The 21,273-nt window shown below is 32.1% G+C and overlaps 1 long non-coding RNA gene across 1 annotated transcript; it reads right to left on the bottom strand.

Annotated features, from left to right (window-relative positions):
* Nucleotides 1-420: 420 nt before the first annotated feature.
* LOC125618030 lies at nt 421-19,748 on the bottom strand. The gene is made up of 3 exons (XR_007349226.1): nt 19,689-19,748; nt 1,596-1,641; nt 421-1,141 (listed from the first exon to the last, which is right to left on the bottom strand). It is a non-coding gene; the product is annotated as an uncharacterized LOC125618030 (long non-coding RNA).
* Between the last annotated feature and the right edge of the window lie 1,525 nt (nt 19,749-21,273).

The raw sequence follows: 21,273 nt of genomic DNA, 5'->3' as shown, positions 1-21,273 counted from the left end.
TATTGTTGATAGTCAAGATAAATTCAATGTCATTGGAAAGATTTCTTTACAGTGTGAAGGTGTGAAGAATTATGGAGACTAATGGGAGATCCATCTTTCTAAGCACCATTTTACCATATTTCTCCATATTTAATTGGTAATTATTTTATCTATTTGGAGGTGAAAAGGTACAGATTGCACACACACACATAAACTCACACATAAATATTGAAATTTGGCATACAAAAATTTCCCATTAACTTTGTGGGTGATTAAGATGAAGCAGATGAGAATCCATGGAAATTATAATGTTGTTTACATTTTATTTTTATTAAACTGAAAAATTTTATGATAAAATATCAGCTCAAAAATTCAAAAGTAAGACTATTACCTATGTTTTTAAAATAAGTCCATTAAAATTCAAGTGAAAACATAATTGTAAAATTATCTAAACTCTTCAACATAAATATTTTTAAGAGTATATTTCTAGGTAGATCTGGCAACAAATGCAATCAGCTATTCAAAGTCCCTGATTATTCATAATTAGTTTGAGAAGGTGAATGCAGGGCAGTAAAGGTTCCTAGGGCCTTGAGCTGAAACAGTTGTCACCTTCTGAAACATGTATGAAGATGAAAATCTTTAACAGTGAAGACAATGTTGAAGATTAAAAAATATGTATGCTATTTAATTTTATTATTTTAAGACCTTGGCTGTAAGCAATTTGTTATAGCTTTGTAGAGAAGGCTCAAAGATGTAAGAAAAGAAATTTTAACCCAGGGAAAGTGTTAGGAACTAGAAATGGTTGGAATTTGTGGTGAGGGTTGGTGAAGCTGAGAGACATTTATGCTGGATGAGATTTTATTTTTGGTACTTGGGATTGATCCCAGGGGCATTTAATCATTGAGCCACATTTCCAGCCCTTTTTATTTTAACAAAGAGTTTCAGTTGCTTAGAGCCATGCTAAATTGCTGAGGCTGGCTTCAAGTTTGGGATCCTCTTGTCTCAGGCTTGGGATCTGCTGGGGTTACAGGTGTTCAACACTGCAACTGGTAAGATGGTGCTGGGGATCAAACCCAGGGCCTTATGCATGCAAGCCAAGCACTCTACCAACTGAGCTGTATCCCCAGCTCTGGCAAGAATTCTTGAGGGTTGCTTCTTCCCACTAGAGAAAAAGAACCTGGAAAGAACCTTCATTGCATCTAGGTTTTGATACATCTGTTAAATTCCCCCTTATGGGAAGAGTTTCTGTGCCCTTGTGGTAGGCAGAGTACTGCCCTCCCACATCCTAATCCCTGGACCCTGTGACTATATATATCACATGGAAAAATGGTTCTTGTATATATGGTCAATTAAGAATCTTTAGATGGAAAGATCACCCTAATTTTTGAGATGGACCCATAATAATCGCAAGTGCTCTTATTTAAGGATGGTAAGAGGGTCAAATTTACAGAAGGAGATGTGACAGTAAAAATGGAGGATATCTGATGCAGTCATGAGTTAAGAAGTTGTACAGACTTTAGAAACTGGAAATGGCAATGAATGGATTCTCCCCCCCAGAATGCCACTCTGCCAACACTTTGATTTTAGCTGAGTGAGACCCATTTTGGATTTCTTACCTCCATAATGTACTGTAGTCAATTTTCGTTCTTCATTTCAGGTGACCTGATAAGGTTATAATAGAAAAATTTAACAGAAACCACATTATTATTTTTTCAGTGGTGGATCAACACTTTGCTTATTAATATGGATTTGTAAGAAAGACTTTTAAATACATCTTTGTAGTTGATACTCTGTATCTTGTAAAGACATGTGTTCACTCCCTATGTGTCCTTTCCCGATTATTAATTTTGGTTTGTTGGTAGAAAATTTCTTCTAATTGTGAAGGATGACAAAAACATATAACTTTCATTTACTATTAAAGCAACTATTAATGAAAATATAATTTGACATGTGTTTTTGACTATTACACTTATTTCTCTGCTTATAGTTTTCCTGTACTTCTGAAAATTTCCTGACCATGTCTTATATCATAACCTTGGGGACAGCGAGTGCCCTTATGAAGTGCAAAAGATGACAATTTTTCCTGCCACTCTTGATTTTTAATATAGGTTCTACAAGTAGATTATCATTTTACAGAAGCGTTGCAAACAGCCTCAGAGCTTCAAGTATTCATTTATTGTTTCTGGTATCATCCTTACCTCTTATTCTTGTTCAGAATGGAGTCTGCATTGTATCTAAATCATTGCTTGACATACATGGTGTCATTCACTGGTGAGTGTCAATAAATATTTTATAAAACAGATGGCTTGCAAGCTATCTTTGGGTTCATGGTAGATTGTGTATGCATTCAGAAATCAACATCTTTAGTTAGGCTCTAGGGTTGTTATTAGTCGACTAAGTTATATTTATAAAAGACAAAAATTTAAAAAAAAAATGAAGTTCTCTTTTGTCCATGCTTGTTTGAAGATTCTAGAAGCTAAAATTCAGTTCAACAAGACCTTTACTTAAAGATGCATATTTTTTCTCCAAGAGAGAATTAAAATATTATGTGATCTTGAGACAGTCTGAAAGGTACATAATATCAAATATGAGAAAACAAATATTTTCAAATTTTATACCTGTAGTACAACAACTGTAATATTTGATAAAATATTAACATAGAAAAAAAACTATCTTGATAAAAATTGGGCAGAGTTACTCTTATACTTTCCACATAGACATAGCATTAAAAAATAAAATAAAAAAGCAGCAGTTTACACAGGCAAAATAACTTAATATAATAATTTAACCCAGATGTAATTTGGCTTCTGACCTTGCTATATGCCAAGCAGCATAGAGCTCATGTAACCTTCTTAAATTGTTCTTACCCTGCTTCAGTAATGTTTTGTCAGCTAGTTTTTGGAAGCTTTATGGACTGCTGAGAAGTAGAAAAAATGTATTAAGGTTCAATTACACATATCTAGATTGCCTAAAATTATGCCATAGACTTGGTTTCTTATTATCTTGTTCTCATCAGAGAATTTGACATATTTTTGTTTTTTTAACTGTTCTTTTTAAATTACTATCATTTTAAAATTTTTATTTGATCTTTTTAGTTATAAATGGCATTTAACCTTTTAATTTTTTTTCTTATTCCTATAGTGTATTGGTGTGTTTCTCTCATATAATAGATTATTGTCTACAATATGTATAAAATAGTTTTTATACTTGCTTTTCATTTTGCTTCACTCTTGTCTAGGTTAACATTTATAATAAAGGTCTTTCTTTAGCCCTCAAGGGAAAAACACTGTCACTACGTGTATCTTTAAAGTGATGTTGATTTATGAATAGCACACATTACCTGATTTCCAAAGATAATGATTTCTACCTAATAAGTCTGATTCTATCTTTTCCTTTCCCTTTAGGTGGAGTGGAGATTACTCCCATTTATTTCAAAAATTGACTTTTATTCCTTTCTACTCTATGCAGTAGCTGATGGCTGAAGATTTTTTTTCTTTTCCACATGTACTCAAGCTCAGCTAAGTTGCTGGGGAAAATCATCCTTAGATTTTAACATCACTTTCTACTATCTTTAAGTAACAATGACTTCATTTAGTTTTTAACGCCATTTGTGATCATTTTCATCATATTGGTGTAGTTTCTTGAAGTATTATTTTAAAAGTCAGATACATGCATAATAATGATTTTCAAAAATTATGAATTTGCAATAAGATATTTCTCAATGTGGACACCATTCATGCCATTCTTCTGTTGTTTTACCCTGTACCTTGAGATTTAATGAAGTATCTAGGAATGTTTTACAGGAAAATAATGCTTGACTTTTTATTGAATTCACTACTACATGAGAATTTTTTTTTCCTGTAAAATTATTGACTAATGTTTCCAGGTGTTTTGTGCTTAGATGTTCCTAGAATTTTCCAAGCAAAGTTCAAGATAATTTTGGAGGAGTTTCATTAATGAACCACTAATAAAATATTCATTAAATCATGTCCTTTGACTAGACATGTTTACATGCAAACACAAATTATATTCACAAGATTATAACTAGTTCATAGATATGCAAATGAAAAATCTAGAGGCTCCCTTATCAAATATTGATTTAAAGTAAATATTATAAAGTAAATGACAATATTTACTGAGAATGTGTCATAAAAATTCAGTTCATTCCACTGTGAGTACTCTCAGAATCTATTCTAAATAATGTCCTTTTATCAGGTTATACTTCTGGAGCTAAATAATCTATTGCTTCTCAATTTCCCAAATATTTGCTGCAGCATGATCTTAATATCTTATATTTTTATGATGTCATAAAGGTACTAAATATTTTGTTCTTTGACATCTAATAAGTATGCTACGTTTTATGAGAACTGATACATCTACATGATCAAACATGAAATGATTACTGATGGAATTTTGAATGTTTAAAAATAGCTGTATTTTTTCATATTAAAATGAACAATTGTATAAAATATATATACAAAAATATATATTATATCAAACCAATGAATTCTCAATTGACTTGAGAATTCAAAAAAGTACAATAGCAGATTAAGTGAGATAATTTGAATATTATATGAACTAAATAATATAATTACATTAATAGGTGTCATAGCAAAAATCATTTTAATGCTTATATAGAATGACTGTAATTTTGAGTATCTTGCTTAGAATGGGAGTCTTCTCTAAGGACAGACCTATAATAATCCTACTTTTAGCAAAATATAACCAAATCTGGGGATAAAGATAATGGTAAAGCACTTGCCTCATATATTCAAGGCCTTGGGTTCAATCTCCAGGTACACACACACACACACACACACATCAAAAATATATCTAAAAAAACATATTTTCTCTTTAGTGTTTGAATAAGACTAACACAGTCTTTACATTATGAAGTAATTCATGTGACTTTTGTGGGGCTCAACTAGAACCAGCTCATGGTGTAACTCCTAATTAAGTGGTTCAATGGAATTTTCTTCTTCAAAAGTATTCTAAATTTTCAACGTAATTAATTACTTTCTAACATGTCACATTTATCCTTTCCTTCAGATCAATGATATTCCTATAATTTGCCTAAGATTGATGATGTTAAAGACACTTTGAGAGAAAGTTTTGAAATTTTAAACATTTTTCAGATTTACTTAGAAGATTTTTGGCCAAAGTCCCATGTTCTATGATATATTTTTGACATATTTTCTAACACATAATAGCATTTCCTTATCTTCATATTTCAGCTCCCGCTCTATGATATAAAGGGAGAAAGGTAGGGTAAATTTAATTGATTAAAGGCTCAGGTGGACTGCAGTCATAAGTCTTGCTTTTCTCTCTGTCCTTCAGTGCACTCTGATTCTCATAGGACACAGAAGTCTTTCAAAATCCTTAGCTAACAAAGTACTCCAAGGTCGCTTAGGGAGTCAGAACAGGGCCAATTCCCTTTAAGGTACAATTAACTGTACAATAAAGAGTTATTTAAAAAACTGTAAATTAATAAATTATGCTCCACTTTTGTCATTTAGTTTAAGCCTGAGGTTCTATGTAGAAACTGCTTTTGATAAATTACAGAAATTCTGATGGGAGAAAAGTTTTAACATCCTGTTATTACTCTATTAAACAATTATTAATTTTACTCCAGATATACAGCTCTATTCTTTTGAATTCATTTCAGCTCTTAGATGTAATTGAGAAGAACCTATGATGAAAATGTTTAATAAAATAGAAATTTGTTACTAATACCTGAGTGTCTTAAGGAATCCAAAGACAGAAGTATGCATCAACATTAGAGGGAAAAATAACCTAAATCAGAGACCCAACATTGCTAGGAATTTTTCTTTCACCCGTGTTTCATTATTTATCAGCTGTGTTTGAGACAGTGCTAAATAAATGGCAACTGTTCAATAACCATTAATCATTACTATGCATTTACAAAAAACTTTGCATGTTTAAATGACTTCACAGTAAGAGAAGGGTTGCAAACATAGCACATTTGAGTTATTTATATTTAACAGTTGCTATATTTCATTGATCATTTCTATGTGGTTTTTGTAGGAGGAACATCCTTCTGCATCAGTTTAGGCAGCTATGTTGCTCAAAATTTCTGTTTAATCATTTTTCCTTTGAGAAATATCCATCTGGGAGCCCATCCATGACTGTTTTCTATTCCTGTTTATTCCCCCTTTGGTGTACATGAAATGACATAAAGACAAATAGAAATGTGCCCCATAGAAGTACCTTGAATGCTATCTTGAGCTGAGGTTTCTCTGGATACATTACCTGGAATACTCATCCTTCTAAAAATTAACATTAAACCTTAAATCTTCACTTTAAATTAAAATGCTGAGTGTATAACTCTGCAGGTTTGTGAGTCAAGCCCTTAATACTATGTTTAATAATGAAAAATAATAAAATTTTTAAAACATTCTGCATGCCAAGCAGGCACAAGGGAATTAATATTTTTTAGAGTCTGCAGACATTTATTATTTTGTTAAATGGTAATATGACCTTGTGTAATTTTTGACCCATTAAATTATGCTATTAAATTATCAAATATTTCTCAACATCAACCATTTGCCAGTTGTTTGCTTCTGTGTCAAAATTACGATTAGAGGCTGTCTTTTGGTCTCTTCTCCATCTATCCTTGGTGAACTGGGACTCTTCCAAGTGGCCTGTGCTTATCTAGGTTTATAATTCTGAAATACAGGAGAATCCTTGCTTTTCTGTAGAAATGCTAAAACTAGAGACATACACAAATCTTTGGACATAATGGGTATTGGATCCATTTTATTTTTTTGGCATATGAACACATCACAATTAGAAGACAATATTCTTTAAAGATATAAACAATTAGAATTTGAAAGTTCGTGTTATCTTAATATCGTAAATAAATGGATCTTGTACATAATTATCATGTTTTAAAGAGTTCATACAGTACCACCCTGGTTTCCATAAACACAAAATAGATCATATCAGAGCTAGCCACTGTATTTGAGCACATAGTTAAAAACATTTCCACAGAGGAAAATTCAGCTCAGATGCGTTTACTAGTGAATCCAACCAAATATGTAAGGAACAGATTGTACCAATTAGACACTAACTATTATAGAATTTGGAAGAGGTAAGGCTACATGGTAGCTCATTATGAGGCTGTAATACCTGGATGATAACACGAAATAATGACATAAAATAAAGAAAATTATAGACGTATGTTTCAAATGAACAAATATAAAAATTTCTCCAATTTGGTAAATTAAATCTAGCAATACAGAGGAAGGATAAAATTTCATAAAAAATTGTTTCAGTTCTTGTTTCCTCCTGGAAAGCCTGGTTGATTTAAAATTCAAAACACTGTTATAAACCATATTAACAAACTGAAAAATGGTGCATAATAATTTTAAAGCCCATCCCAAAGAAAAGCATATCACTTAACACAACATGTATTCTTGATAAAATTCTCAACAAACTAGGTACAAGGAACTTCTTTAGTCTAATGAGCGTTATCCATAAAAACCTCAAAGCCACCTTCCTATTTAAAGATGAAAAATTTGCTTTCCTTCTAAGAGCACTGCTCAAGGATGACCTATCTTCCATCTCCATTTACCACTGAACAGGTTCTGGTTAATGCATCAAGAAAGAGATAAGACAAGAAAAAAATTCATGATTTGTAAAAGGTAAAAATGTGTTTAATTATAGCATATTATTTTATGTAGAAAATTCTTCAGAATTTATTTTTACAAAGCTACTAAAACTACTGAGGTCAACAAATTTGTAAAATATAAGATCAGTATACAAAAATCAATTGTATTTCTATATTATCAATGAACAATCAAAAATTAAAATGTAAAAAATAACTTTGCAACAGCATAAGATCATACTAAATTGATAGGGAGAAGTATGTTATACACTAAAATCTGAAAAGTATTTTTAAGACAATTAAAAGAAGGACTAAGTAAATTCATATGTGGAGTTAATGAGTCAAAACACTCATTAAGATGTCATTGATTTCCATAAAGATATAAAACTTAAGCACAATGTCAATTACAATTCCAGTATTTTTTTAAATGTAATAATAAAATCCCTTTGGTATACAAAGTGCCTAAAAGAGTTAAAAAATGTTAACAAAATCATGTTGAACAACTAATAGTAGCTAATATAAATACTTGTTATATAGCAAATATTGTAAGTATTAATATGTGACATACATTATATAATATATAGCAAGTATTAATAAAGACAATGTGAAATGAGCTTGAAGATAAAAGGTTGAAGGTATAGAATAAGAAGTCTAGAAATAAAACCACACATATAAAAACAACTGAAATTCTACAAAAGTATAAAAGAAATTCAGTGGAGAAAGGATATCTTTTCAAAAGTGATGCTAGAATGCTTGGATACTTCTGTGCAAAAACAGAATTATTGATCTACATTTTGTATCGAACACAAAAGTTAATTCAAATTTGGTAACACTTAAAAAACTATAATTTTAAAATACCCCCAAAACACACAGGTAGAAATATTCATGATTTGGCATTAGACAAGAGATTTTTTTTTTTTAGATTTAACACCGAAAGTATGACTTATAAAATTGAAAATCTGTAAGTTAGTGATCATCAGAATTTTTAAAAAGTCTGATCTTAAAAGTAAACTTTTAAGAAAAAAAAATAAGCCCTAAGAAGGAAAACTATTTTTTCTAAGTCACAAATCCAAAAATAAGATGAACTCAGACTCAGTAGTAATAAAATAATCCAGTTGGAAAATGGGGAAAATAAATAAATATATCTTCATGAGATAAGATACATTCATGGAAAACAAGACATGAAATGATTTTCAACATTTTTATCCATTAGAAAGGCCATGAATACATACACCACACGCGCACACACGTACTTATTAAAATGACTAAAATTATAAAGACTGACCGAAAGAACTGGTATTTTCATATTTTGTTGGTGGGAAGGTAAAATATTATAACTTTGGAAAATCTGTTGTCATTTTCTTAAAGATTAAAACATATACCTAACAAATGATTTAGCCTTTCTACTCTATATTTACCCAAATGCATTTAAAGCATGTGCTCAAAGACTTGTACACAAATTTTTAAAAATTTTTTTAGTATCCAAAAACTTCATACCCCTTTTGTTATACAAAGAGTAAATAGATTAAACAACAAAACAAAACAAAAAATACCTGGTGCATCCATGACACAGGATACTATGAAACAGTAAAAATGAGTAGATTCTTCGTACAGGCAAATATTTTGGTGGAAATCCAAGGAATTATGCTAAGTACAATATGTTCTACTCTATGTAATTCAATTTATAAATACTTATAGACAACATAAACTAATCAATAATGACTGAGAGCAGATCAATAGTTTGCTGGAGAGAGGAGAAGAGTGGAGGTACAGAAGGATAGAAAAAGAATAGAGAAAGCTATGAGGGAGCTCTTAGGGGTAATATTCATTATTCTGATTTTAGCAATTGCTTCTTTGATGTATTTTCATATCAGAAGTTGTATTTTTTAAGTATGTACAGATTCTATATTCTTCAAAAATCTGTTTTTCCTCCAAAGCGTTATTAAAACAAAAGCCTTTATATTCAGGCAGAATTGTTGTGTGGATATTTAATATAATTTAACAATATATTTTTCTTTTTCCACAATTTCTTCCTATATTGCATGTTGCCCTATTTTTGTTTTATTGAAAATATATACTGTTTAAACTATTCATGGATTAAATTACACATTTCTAAAAATTTCTTCAGACTCCAGAAGCGAATCCATTTCTGAGATGAAAGATTTCCATGTGAATTCTCAAAATATTGGCCACTTTTATGAAAGAAAATAATTATCAACAGGTCCCAAGTAACTAGTCTTATTTTCTCTCTGGTACATTATTTCTTTATACAAAGAGATTCACTAGGCTTTCTATTAGATAGACAAAATATCCTATTTATTAACATTACCTTCTCAGATTTTAAGCTTAAGCAAAGGCCTAATGATTTTCTTGAATTATTTATTAAATAATTGTTCCCTTTTTGTTTTCTGTGACACAAAAATGTTCATTAAAATCCCAGGGATCACAAGATGGCTCTTTATATTGGATCCATGCTAACAGGAGTCAACTGGATAGGATAAATAGTACTTGGTTTTTTGTTATACTTTAGTCAGCTGCTAAAATTTTTAGGACATGGGTCAAAGATTTAGAGGAAAAACTTTTCTGATTGTTTCCTATGGAACTTTGGCACCTATAAATAAATACCTTTCATTTCTCATTTTTTTCTGTAATTATAAGTAAGTGAGTTGTCTTTCTTTTAACTAGGTACAATGTATTTATGAATACATTTCATCTCATTTTTCTCTTATTCCTCTAGGAAACATCCCAGCTTACTTCTGGTGTACCAAAAGAATCATCATCAACACTACCTTCCACTCTAACGTTGTGACCACAGAGATGATGCATTTCAAGGCTACCACTAGGCTGAAGTGAATAAGACATTTGACCTTGGGCATAAATTCAAAGAGCAACCAAGAAACTTAGCAATTAATTTAAAGAACATCTTAATGTAATATTTCATAAAAATAAAAATAAATGTCAAATATTAAATGATGCAAAATATCTAAATTTCAACTAATGACATCACCAGTTTTCACTCTTTCCCACAGCATACAAATGGGGGATGCAAAGGCTATTGTATAATTCTTTCTAGCACCTGAAGTATTGTTTATGCAAACTTGAATTCAGATGCCAATGAACTAAATTCTTAGGGAAGAGGCATATTGCCTAGTTCCCAGGCATCTTTCTTTCCTTTTCCAACCTCTTAAACAGTGTAGCATGGGTAAAATCTTTACAATGAATTAACTCTTTTGTGTTTATTGTCTCCAAGGGCTTCAAGATAAAAGTGTGGAGAGTGAAGGCAAATATTTTGCAACCTCTGTTATCTGTTACCATACAGTGACTAGGGAGGGCTTCCTATTGGAACAGTTCCTCTCATCATGAGTGTCTTCAGATTTACCTCCTTAAAATAGAGGAGATTTCTAAAATTTGTTCATTCATGAAATAGTTAGTAAGGCTAGTTTTTGTATGCCATGTTTATAATTATGTTTATTCATATTGCATTTTTATAAATGGAAATTAAAATTTGTTATACAACTGAATCTTATTAAGTAGAGTTGTAGAGAACTTTTTAAAAAATGTTCATGTATTATTTAGGAGTTACAAGGCAGAGTAATGGTTAAGAATGTGATCTTTGGAATTAGTTAATATCCTAGCTCTGCCAGATTCCAACTGTGTCTTCAGAAAATTATGCCTCAACAAATTTCAATTTTATCATGTTAGAGGATTGTTATAAAAAGTAAGTAATGTAGGCTAAGAATCTATTGCAATGCTGGGTACATAGTAAGCATTTAAGAAATGGTAGCTGTAATGATTATTAATGTGTATTTTAAAGGTAATACAGACAAGAAGATTCCTGGAATGTTCCCTCAGACCATTTTCTTCCCAGAAAGCTTCAATGAATATGACTTTATTGGGAAGTGTAGAAATGGCTCAGTTTCCACTAAAAGAAAATGGTAGAATATTTGTGTATTGCCGGGTTTCTGTTCTCACGACTAATAGGCTCAGGGGTCACTCCAGTTGAACTGGGCTAAATGGGCTGCACAAAATAACCACACAAGAGACACAGATACTTTTTTCTTTGGGGTCGCTGTGATGGCTCTTCTGACCTTAAGGGTCCGCAGGAAGAGAGAGAGCGAGAGCATGCGCTGACCCCTTTTATTGAGGAAAAGCTATTCAAATGAGGCAAGGGGTCAGGTTTCAGGGGGCTGAGTCTATCTTCATGATGTCCACTGTCAGCAGGTTGACTGACACTGAGGTAGGCCACACCCAAGGCACAGTAAGAAAAGGGGACACACACAAGGCACTTCCATGGAAGATTCTATCCTAAACAGGGCAAGGGGTTATATTACAAAGGAACAGGTGGGCATAGCTTCACCCATGGGGCTGTAGCAAGACACACCCATGCACAAGACACTGACCCTCAAACCCAGGAAGGGTGGGGAAAGCTCTGCCACATTTCTGCAACTGAGCACCTCAGCACCCAGCCGGTGAGTGTGACTCAGTCATGTATAAGATTGGTCTCCCACAGTGTATTACCAGTTGATAAGCAAGGAGAATAGAACTTGCAATATCAAAATAGTTGGAATTACCTCGATGTAGTAACTCCACAAATAGCAATAGAGAAATTTGAGTTTATACAATCATTTAGGTGCTATAGAGATGCACCCTAGGAAAAGGTGAGCTGCTAATAAGGAGAGGGTGACTGAAGAATTATCACATGCTTATTATTTTATTGTATTAAAAGCAAAATGGCATATACCCCAAATGGCAAACTAAGCTCCCACCAGATCAAGGGAAATAAGATTACCCACATACCTAAGGATGGAGTAGGAAATGACTTTCTACTGGAATTTTAATAATTTAAGAGTTAATTTAGTGTTTTGATTAATTCATGATTAGTAATTGATGAATTTAACTTGGTAATTAATCACAAAAATATTTGACTTTTCTAGACTTCCTTTGCTGTCTTTCTAAGACAGCATGGGAAGTTGTCTGGTTACTTTGGTTAAATTTTGCTTGTAGTTGGTAAGATGACTTCGTTGCATAAAATGGGAATTTTGGTTTCAGTATTCCAACGTTTACCACATCTTTAAAAATAAATCATCTCCTGACCTTTTTACTCTGTCATAATTTTCTGATCTGAGGCATAATTTAGAATTTTATGTGTAATTTGATTTCTAAAATACATATTATTAGGCTTTTAATTATCTGGATATCAAAAGAAATGAAGTATCCTTACTTCTCATAATTTTTAAAAATGTCAATTATTGGTAAAAATAATTATGAAAAATCAGATGTATACCATAATAATAATACTTATTGAGCAAAGAGATTTATCTTGACATCAGTTTTTTTTAATTTTTTTTAAATTGTAAATGGACACAATACCTTTATTTTGTTTATTTATTTTTATGTGGTGCTAAGGATCAAACCCAGTGCCTCACACATACAAGGCAAGCACTCTACTGCTGAGCCACAACCCCAGCCAACTGACATCAGTTATTTTTGACATTGTTAATACATATCAGCTATAAAAGTGTCAAACTAAAGTTCCTGTCCATATTTAAGTATTTCTTGACCACTACTTAATATATGACTCCAATAATGTCCCACAAGACAAGGCTGTATATATTGATTTGTACAAGGATACTCATTTTTTAAAGATAAGGATAATTAAATTTCAATAATTTGTGATGTCAAAAAAATGGTCTGTTTGAATGCCCAGATGCAATGGTATATGCCTATAATCCCAGTGTTTCAGGAGGCTGAGGCTTAAGAATCTCAAATTCAAGACCAATCTGGGCTACAATTATAAAAAAAAAAAAAAAGAAAGAAAGAAAAAGAGGACAGGGCTAATTCAGTGGTGGTAAAATGTCCCCTGAGTTCAATCCTCAGTAATATAAAGCAAAATAAAAGAATGATTTGACTAAAAGAATTTATGTTTAACTTGCTTAATTTCTGTAACAATGAAAGCAGTGCTGATGCATAGAGAGAAGATATCTTAGATGATAGAATTTATAGACAGCACTGGCTTTTTCTTTTTTTCTGTTTCTTTCCTTTTAATCTTCAACCCTGACATTCCATGAAACTCTAAGTGTGTAGATTTATAGGATATTTTTAATTACCCTTTGTAAAAATAAAGTCATTATTTTCTTCTCCACACCTTGACAGGATCATGATTTGTATAACATTCAAAGTCAAAAGCTGAAGATTCAGACTCCTACCTCCCTCATGAAGAATAGTGATAAGAGAAATTCATACCTTAGAATGTTGAAATGAGGATAAAATTTTAAAAAGCATGATGAACGTTGAAGTGAGTGATACAATTTTAAAAACATGATAAATGTACATAAATCGATTAGCTTAGTCTCATACACACAATAAAATTAATTGTTATTAAAGTAAAGGGTAACTTTTATTGTTGTGTCATGTTTACATGTTATTCTCCCTATTTTAGACTTTTAGTTTTTTGAAGGTAATATTACTGATCTATTGACACTTATGTTGTACACATTGAAGAATGACTAATAAGTACCAGCACTCAGCAAAATTTCTTTATTTGCATACAACTAATCATGATCATTAAACATCTTTTATCATCTTCCTTAAGAACTAGCATTGTGGGCTGGGGTTGTAGCTCAGCAGTAGAGCTCTTGCCTATCACGTGTGAGACCCTGGGTTTGATCCTCAGCACCACTAAAAATAAATAAATAGAATAAAGATATTGTGTCCAACTACAACTAAAATATAAATATTAAGAAAAAAAGAACTAGCATTGCATCAGAATAGAGCCATGTAACCTCTTCATCAGCTAATGGTTATGCTTAAAATGCTGTCAATCACTGGGCTTCACCCCAGACTTGCTCAATAAGATTTTCTTGAGAGAGTGTCCATAGGTTTATACTTAAACACGTTACAAAATGAATCTTATGCTTACCTCCATTTGATAGCCAATGCTCAAAAAGTTTCCTTAGTCCCCATATTGTCTCTGCTTTTATCCATTACCATAAACATTTCTCTAATATACTATATTCATCATTTGTATCTCTCTACAAACCCTCAATATTTATCCTATTAACTATGAGACAAAATAAAATTATTTAAACAAATCACAACCAATATTACAAAATCTGGTTCCAGTTCAGCTTTACAGTGTAAACATGATTTTTCTAATACAGTCAACTATTGGTTTATACGATTCTCCTCACCCTGTCTTACACTTTCCCACCTTGTGTCTTGACTCACACCAGCCCACATCTTAAATCCTCTACACCATCTCATCCCTTCTTCCTCACTTCATCTGCCCCTATACTCTCCCTTTCTTTTTCTCTTAAGCTTAAGGAGTTTTTCATTAGAAAATAATCAACCAATCAAAAGAAACCAATGATTCTTAATTTTAATTGTTTCTTAGAATCACCTAGGGATAATTAAAAAACGACCAATGCCTTCAGACCTTATCTCAAGCCAGTTCCCTGGCCACCTCATTAGAATGAATCAAGGATTTTCCTTGAAAGGCTATATCCCACTTCTACCACTCAAATGGGGCCTTAGATCACTTCTTAGCTCCTATATATTTGGCTTATAATTCCCTCTTAGAAACAAATTACTCCTGCTCTGCCAACATCACTACAAGCGAAGTGTAAGTTCTTGATAGAGACACACTTTGGAATAAATATAGGAGCAGTCACATTTTATTAGGAGTAGAAAGAGATGTTAATATCCAACCCTCTAGGGAAATATTACTTCCAATATCCAGACCTTAAAAGTAACTATTCTTTTTTTTTTTTTTTTTTTTCGTAAAGGGCAGAGTTATTTAGCATTTTAAACAAAGAAAATAAATTATCAAGAGAGGTAAATTTTAAAAGAAGTGGATAAACTATTTCCATTTGGGAAATTTTTTTCCTCCCCATATCTGCTCCCTCCTACCATAGTGATTAATAAGCTATCTCAGAACCACCTTCATAAAAGAAAGAACTTTTATTTAACATAGAAATTCTCAGGAGTACAAGTTTTGACTGCTCTCCTAATACTAAAAACAGCATGACATCAAATTATTAAAGGATGGGGAAGAACACAGGTAGCTCTGCAGAATTTTATATTATTCCATGTTTAATGATTGATTCCAAATGCCTGGGGATTTGGTTTCATGTAGAAAAAGCATATTGGTCTCCTCCTTTCTCTGTTCATAAAATCATGGTGCTTTATACAGACAACTTAAAAATAAAATCTCACTATATTAGTCACTATGCTTGATTTTTGTGAATTTTCTGGTATTCCATATGCTAAGAGGATTATGTTAATCTACTTAAAAAATAGTTGTTTCATTGGCCTACTACCACTTAACAAACCAAATCCATAAAATGAAAATGAGTTAGACAAGTATCATTAGGTAAGCCTGATATCTCAGATAAAGCAAATTGACTAATTGCATTATTTTAGAAAACACATTTAACTATGAGGGTTTGCAGATTTTCATCAAGAATCTGGATTACAGGACAATTAATATCAGGGACTAAGTATACAAAGGTCTAAACCTTGATCTCCAGCAATACCTGCACTGGCATCATCAATTGAGTTCAGAAGTTGCCTTTTAGCATAAAAACTGCATATGTGTCTAATGAAATATGTGTGCTAAGTGAAAAATTTAAAGAACATTTTGTTTAATCCAAAATTTTATACTTTGAAGTTACAATATTTATAATGATATAATTATATTTATATTCCTAATGTTTGGTAAAGTAAAATCATTGACTTTCTCATTTCCTTTTTTAAAACTGAAAAAAAAGTCTTTGTATAAATTTAAGGTGTACAACATGGGTTTTTGGTCTCCGTATATATAATGAAATGATTACTATATTTAAGCCAATTAATGTACTCATTCAAAGCAGAAAAGTTCTTGGAAATAGATTTGTTAATAGTTCTTTAAGTTTAGGGGCTTCTGAGAAATATTTGCCAAAGATGTGATAAGTGTTCTGTGAAGAACATAACAAGAAATCAATTTTTTAAAATGAGTAGTAAGAGTCTCTGTCTTTATCTTTTTATATCATTGATGATATAAAATCATCTCAAAAAAAAATTGTTCTAGAAGAGATTTAGAGTTAGAGCTATTATGCACGCAGTCATAAAGATAATCATGAACAATGAAAATGGGACAGCCTTTGAGTGCTCTCTTCTTTCTCACATTGTTAACTTTTTCTTTTTTCTTTTTATTTTTAGGAAACAAAAATCTACTCTCTTAATAAATTCTCAATACAAAAACAATATTAATTATTGTATTGACTTTGCTGGAAAAATTATTACTGAATAACCAATTCTAAGGCATTTGAAAATACCTGGGTTTATTAAAAGGCTACAATATATATTATTTCAGTGACAAAATCTCATTACTTCTAAAATAATTCTTAGCTGAGATTAGGTATGTCAAAAGAAAAGAGACTTTTGGGCAAGATGATACTAAATATTGCTAACCATAACTGAAGGAGATTTAGCCCTGGAAATTTATTTTCCATACTTTGGATTCTATGTAAGGTCCTCTAGAGTTTCAGAATGTAATGTTAGCTTTATGGGGAAAAAATAGACACTCTTCCAAGACAGAGTTAGAGAAGGCCCAGTCTCTCATTTGTATTTCCTTTTAAGAATGTGATATTCAAACCTATTTAAGTTGGGATGGCACAGACCATGTAATCAAAGCTATTGTTAGATGCACTGTTTCTGCATTTCAGAGAAGTATATTGGGAATGAGTGTGAAGTAAATCACTGTTTCTTCCCTTGTTACCTGAGTTCCTGGGTCTCATTTTGTTTTATCATCACTCCACTTGGATACTTTTGCTTATGAATTTTTTGGGTTACAATTGTTCTTCATTTTTTTACACACTACATAGACAGATGTTGCATGAAATCATACATAAAAAATATACCTGTTTTTGTCATTATAGAATATCTCTTATCATCTCAGGAATATAGTGCTATTCATTAAACGATTTAATTAACTCTCAATAAATGACAAATTAAATGACAATATTCACAAACTGTAAATATTCATAAAATCTTCACTCTATTCAAATTTCATTTCCCTCCCCAAAATGTCAAAATAGAGAAAGACAATTCAGTTCAAAACTGTTAAAGTTTTGATAAACCTGTTCATGTAGGTTTATTTTGAATTCGTGATTTAAAAACTCCTTCCTTTTTAAATGTGTAAAATTATAGCAATACATTTTTGCACATATTACACATTTCCATTTTTTTACCAGATGAGCATGTTGATAAAAACAGTGATGCATAGAAGAAAAAAATGGCAGTTCAAATCATGTCCCCAATATGATTACAAAATCTGTTAATTACCTGGGTTTTTAAAATTTTAATGCTTCCTCATGATCCTTTTTTCTTGACAAGACAATGGAATGAAAGCCTTATAATTTTTTATAAAAGAAACCCAAACTATGGTCTTTAGAGAAAAAAATTATAATAAAAAGTTATTATAGAGAAAACAAAGTGATATAACCTGTTACCAAATAATTATGAGAGTATGTCTGAGTAGAAAATGATATATAATTTAAAACTATGTCATTATACTCTTTCAAAATGATAAAATACAGACTTAAAATCATTATAAAGTTTGCTTTAACCATAGGTTAGAATCAGAAATTGAAAGAATACTTATTTTAGATTTTCCACAATTTTGGAAGTACACATATTGATTCCTACTCCCATCTTTTGGCACACACACTTATTCTCAGAATGAAACACTACTTAAGGATCTATATAATCTAAAGGAAAAAATGTTTAAAAATCTTAATCATTGTTTGTTAAGTGATATTAACAATGAAAGTTTATACAGTGTTATCTTCTCTTTTAAAACATTCTATAATTTATGCTCATAAAATGATTTACAAAATGTTAATTAATCAGATACCATTACAATCATTTTTTTAATATATGGGACTAATTTTTAAATGAATTATAAAGCTTCCTTAAAGTAAAAAATTGTAGGAGACAGGAACAGGAACCCAGCAGTCCTTCACACTGGATTATGTAGTTATAACCTTCACTAGAGCATTGTACCTGGTGGACAGGGATCTCCATAAAGCCCACATTCTCTCCACAAGCTGTGACAATGGAACTCAAACTTGAGCATTGATCTGTGTGATTCCAGAATTAATTGAAGGCTTTAATGCATCAACCAGTGCATTAATGAGCTAATGCATTAATCATGTGTTTTGACAAAACCTAGAGAATAAGATTGAGTTGCTTTTCTGAACATTTGTGATCATTTTAAAGAGTCAGTCTCTTAAATGATTTATTTAGCAAAATACTTTGAATTACTCCAACCCAGACAAAAAAAAGAACAAGACAGCTTAAAAAGAGAGAATCATACAGAATACTCTTCAAAATGAGGCAGGATAAAGTGTTAAAATGGACATGCAGAAAACTTGCACTCCTTCAAGGTCAGGTTTCTATTCAGCAGGGCTGATAAACTATAGACACAAGCCAGACCTCATCCAGGTCAGGCTGACTCCCTAAGTAGAAAATAGCGATAGTGAAATATCTGCTTTCTGTTACTCTGAACCTTCATCAAAACAAAGGGACACAATAACATAATTGGAACAAAAAGAGCACATGAAGAGTTCATGAACACTGAGTACCAGACATTGAGTTCTTTACCTAGGACTGGGTAGGGGGCTAACTTGCTTAATTCTCTAGGTTCATATAAACCCCTAGACAATGGCCACTCTCCAATATTCCTCTCTTGGGACCCCTCCCTCTTTGGGAGTTCTTTCTTTTCCTTCCTTCCTTCTTTCCTTTTTTTCTTTCTTCCTGTTACTGTAATAAATCCTGTTACTTTGCTTTTACTCTGTGTCTATGGATTTTATTCTTTGAATAGGTGAGACAAAGAACCCAGCCCCAGGCTCTGTGAAATCATAAAACATCCAACACTGGTCGCTCTTGGTTAAATGAAATTTTTCAGCGCTTCAGGTGAAGCAAAATATCAAAACGAGGCACCTGAGGAAGTTTTATGTACCAAAGTAGCAGCAGAAAAGTCCAAAAAGGTGGATAAAAAGAGACAGCAAAATGTTAACAGAAAAAAGCAAGTAAAACTTACCAAATGACTTAGCGAATCAGAGAAACTGAACCACGTAATTGGACTTGTGCAATCTAATGAAAGTTAACCGACTAGTGAATAATTATAGGAGAGGCAACTGATTTCACAAATAGTCAAATATAATCAGCTGGCTCTCCAGGCAACTTCCCAGAATCTATGCCACCTGATGAAATTCTTCTCTACCAGAGGTTCTGGGTTCAGGGACACTGAGTTGAGCTGTGCTTGTGGGTGAGGAACTACACTTGTAACAAGAAAATTCATTAAAAGGCAACACAAGAGTGAGGTACCCCGACTTCTTTACTGCTTGAGTTCTCTTATACTGGCTGCCAGGTGTATGGCTCTTGACTCCTCCCATCATCATAGAAAGTTAGAGGATTCTCTATGGGAAGACTGACCTAGAGAACAGACCCACCAATGCAAATATTTTGAGGCAATCAACAAAATGGTTAAGTTCCTATTAAATCACTCTATGCTGATATGCATCAGCTGAGGAGCCCAGCTCAGACTTTCAAAGTCCAGTCATATGGTTTCCTTCTTTAAATGTGGATGTTTAAACAAGGTATATCAGATATTTGAAGATAACCCCTGTGGCTTACTCTGAGGATTAACTATTGAAAATCCATTAAACCCTCATTTTCCTTCCTTTTATACAAAATAAAAGCTCCTAAAATATCTTCATAGTCATGCCATGTGATTCGATTATATTCTAACCTTTCTGGGTGAGGCTTTGGCATTTTTTTTTTTCAGCCAATACCTCTTTTAGCACTTTAACCCTGAATTTTCTTTTCTTTCATCTTCTTGACTATAATGCAGATATAATGCCTTAGAGGTTCTGAAGCTATTTTGAGACTCTGGGAGAGAAAGCCAAATAATAAGGATGGCTCAGAAGTAAGTCAAAGAAATTTGGTATCTTCACTTTGTTTTTAGAGTACCTGAGTAACTGCAATTGCCCTTGCTTTTTGTTAAGGTGAGGAAAGGGCTCTATTTTAAGATAGTCTTGGCAATATTTTTTTCTCCCAACACTTGTCAATTAGACAAAATTTTAGAGTGGCTGCATGCATAGCTACCAGCTGAAGTTTATCATTCATACTTTATTATACTTGAATCATCACACATCTAGCTATCTAGTCACCTGACCCCTGCCCCATCTATCTGATGATTGATACATTTTAAAGTTAAGGGCAGATTTCAAAACATTAGGTCTCAATATAGCTTATGGGGTTTGTTTTGTTTTGTTTTGTTTGGCTTTAATGTGCATTTACATAACACAAATGAATAAATAAATAAAGTATGTGTGTGCTGAGTTTTCACAGATAGATTTACCTGTGTAAGTCAAAACTGTACTTTGCCAGGAGCAGTGGCGCATGTCTATAATCCTAGCAGCGCTTGAGGTTGAGCAAAAGTGAGGCACTAAGCAAGTCAGTGAGACCCTGTCTCTAAATAAAATACAAAATAGGACTGGGATGTGGCTCAGAGGTTGAGTGCCCCTGAGTTTAATCCCAGGTACCCGCCTCCCCCCAAAAAACAAACAACAACAACAACAACAAAAAAAAAAAACTCTATAAACACTCAGAATAAGATAATG

This window comes from Marmota marmota, unplaced genomic scaffold (assembly GCF_001458135.2).
Source record: "Marmota marmota marmota unplaced genomic scaffold, marMar, whole genome shotgun sequence".
NCBI lineage: Eukaryota > Metazoa > Chordata > Mammalia > Rodentia > Sciuridae > Marmota > Marmota marmota.
The sequence above is the reverse complement of the archived record's forward strand: the minus strand, read 5'-3'. Positions and strand labels throughout refer to the sequence as shown.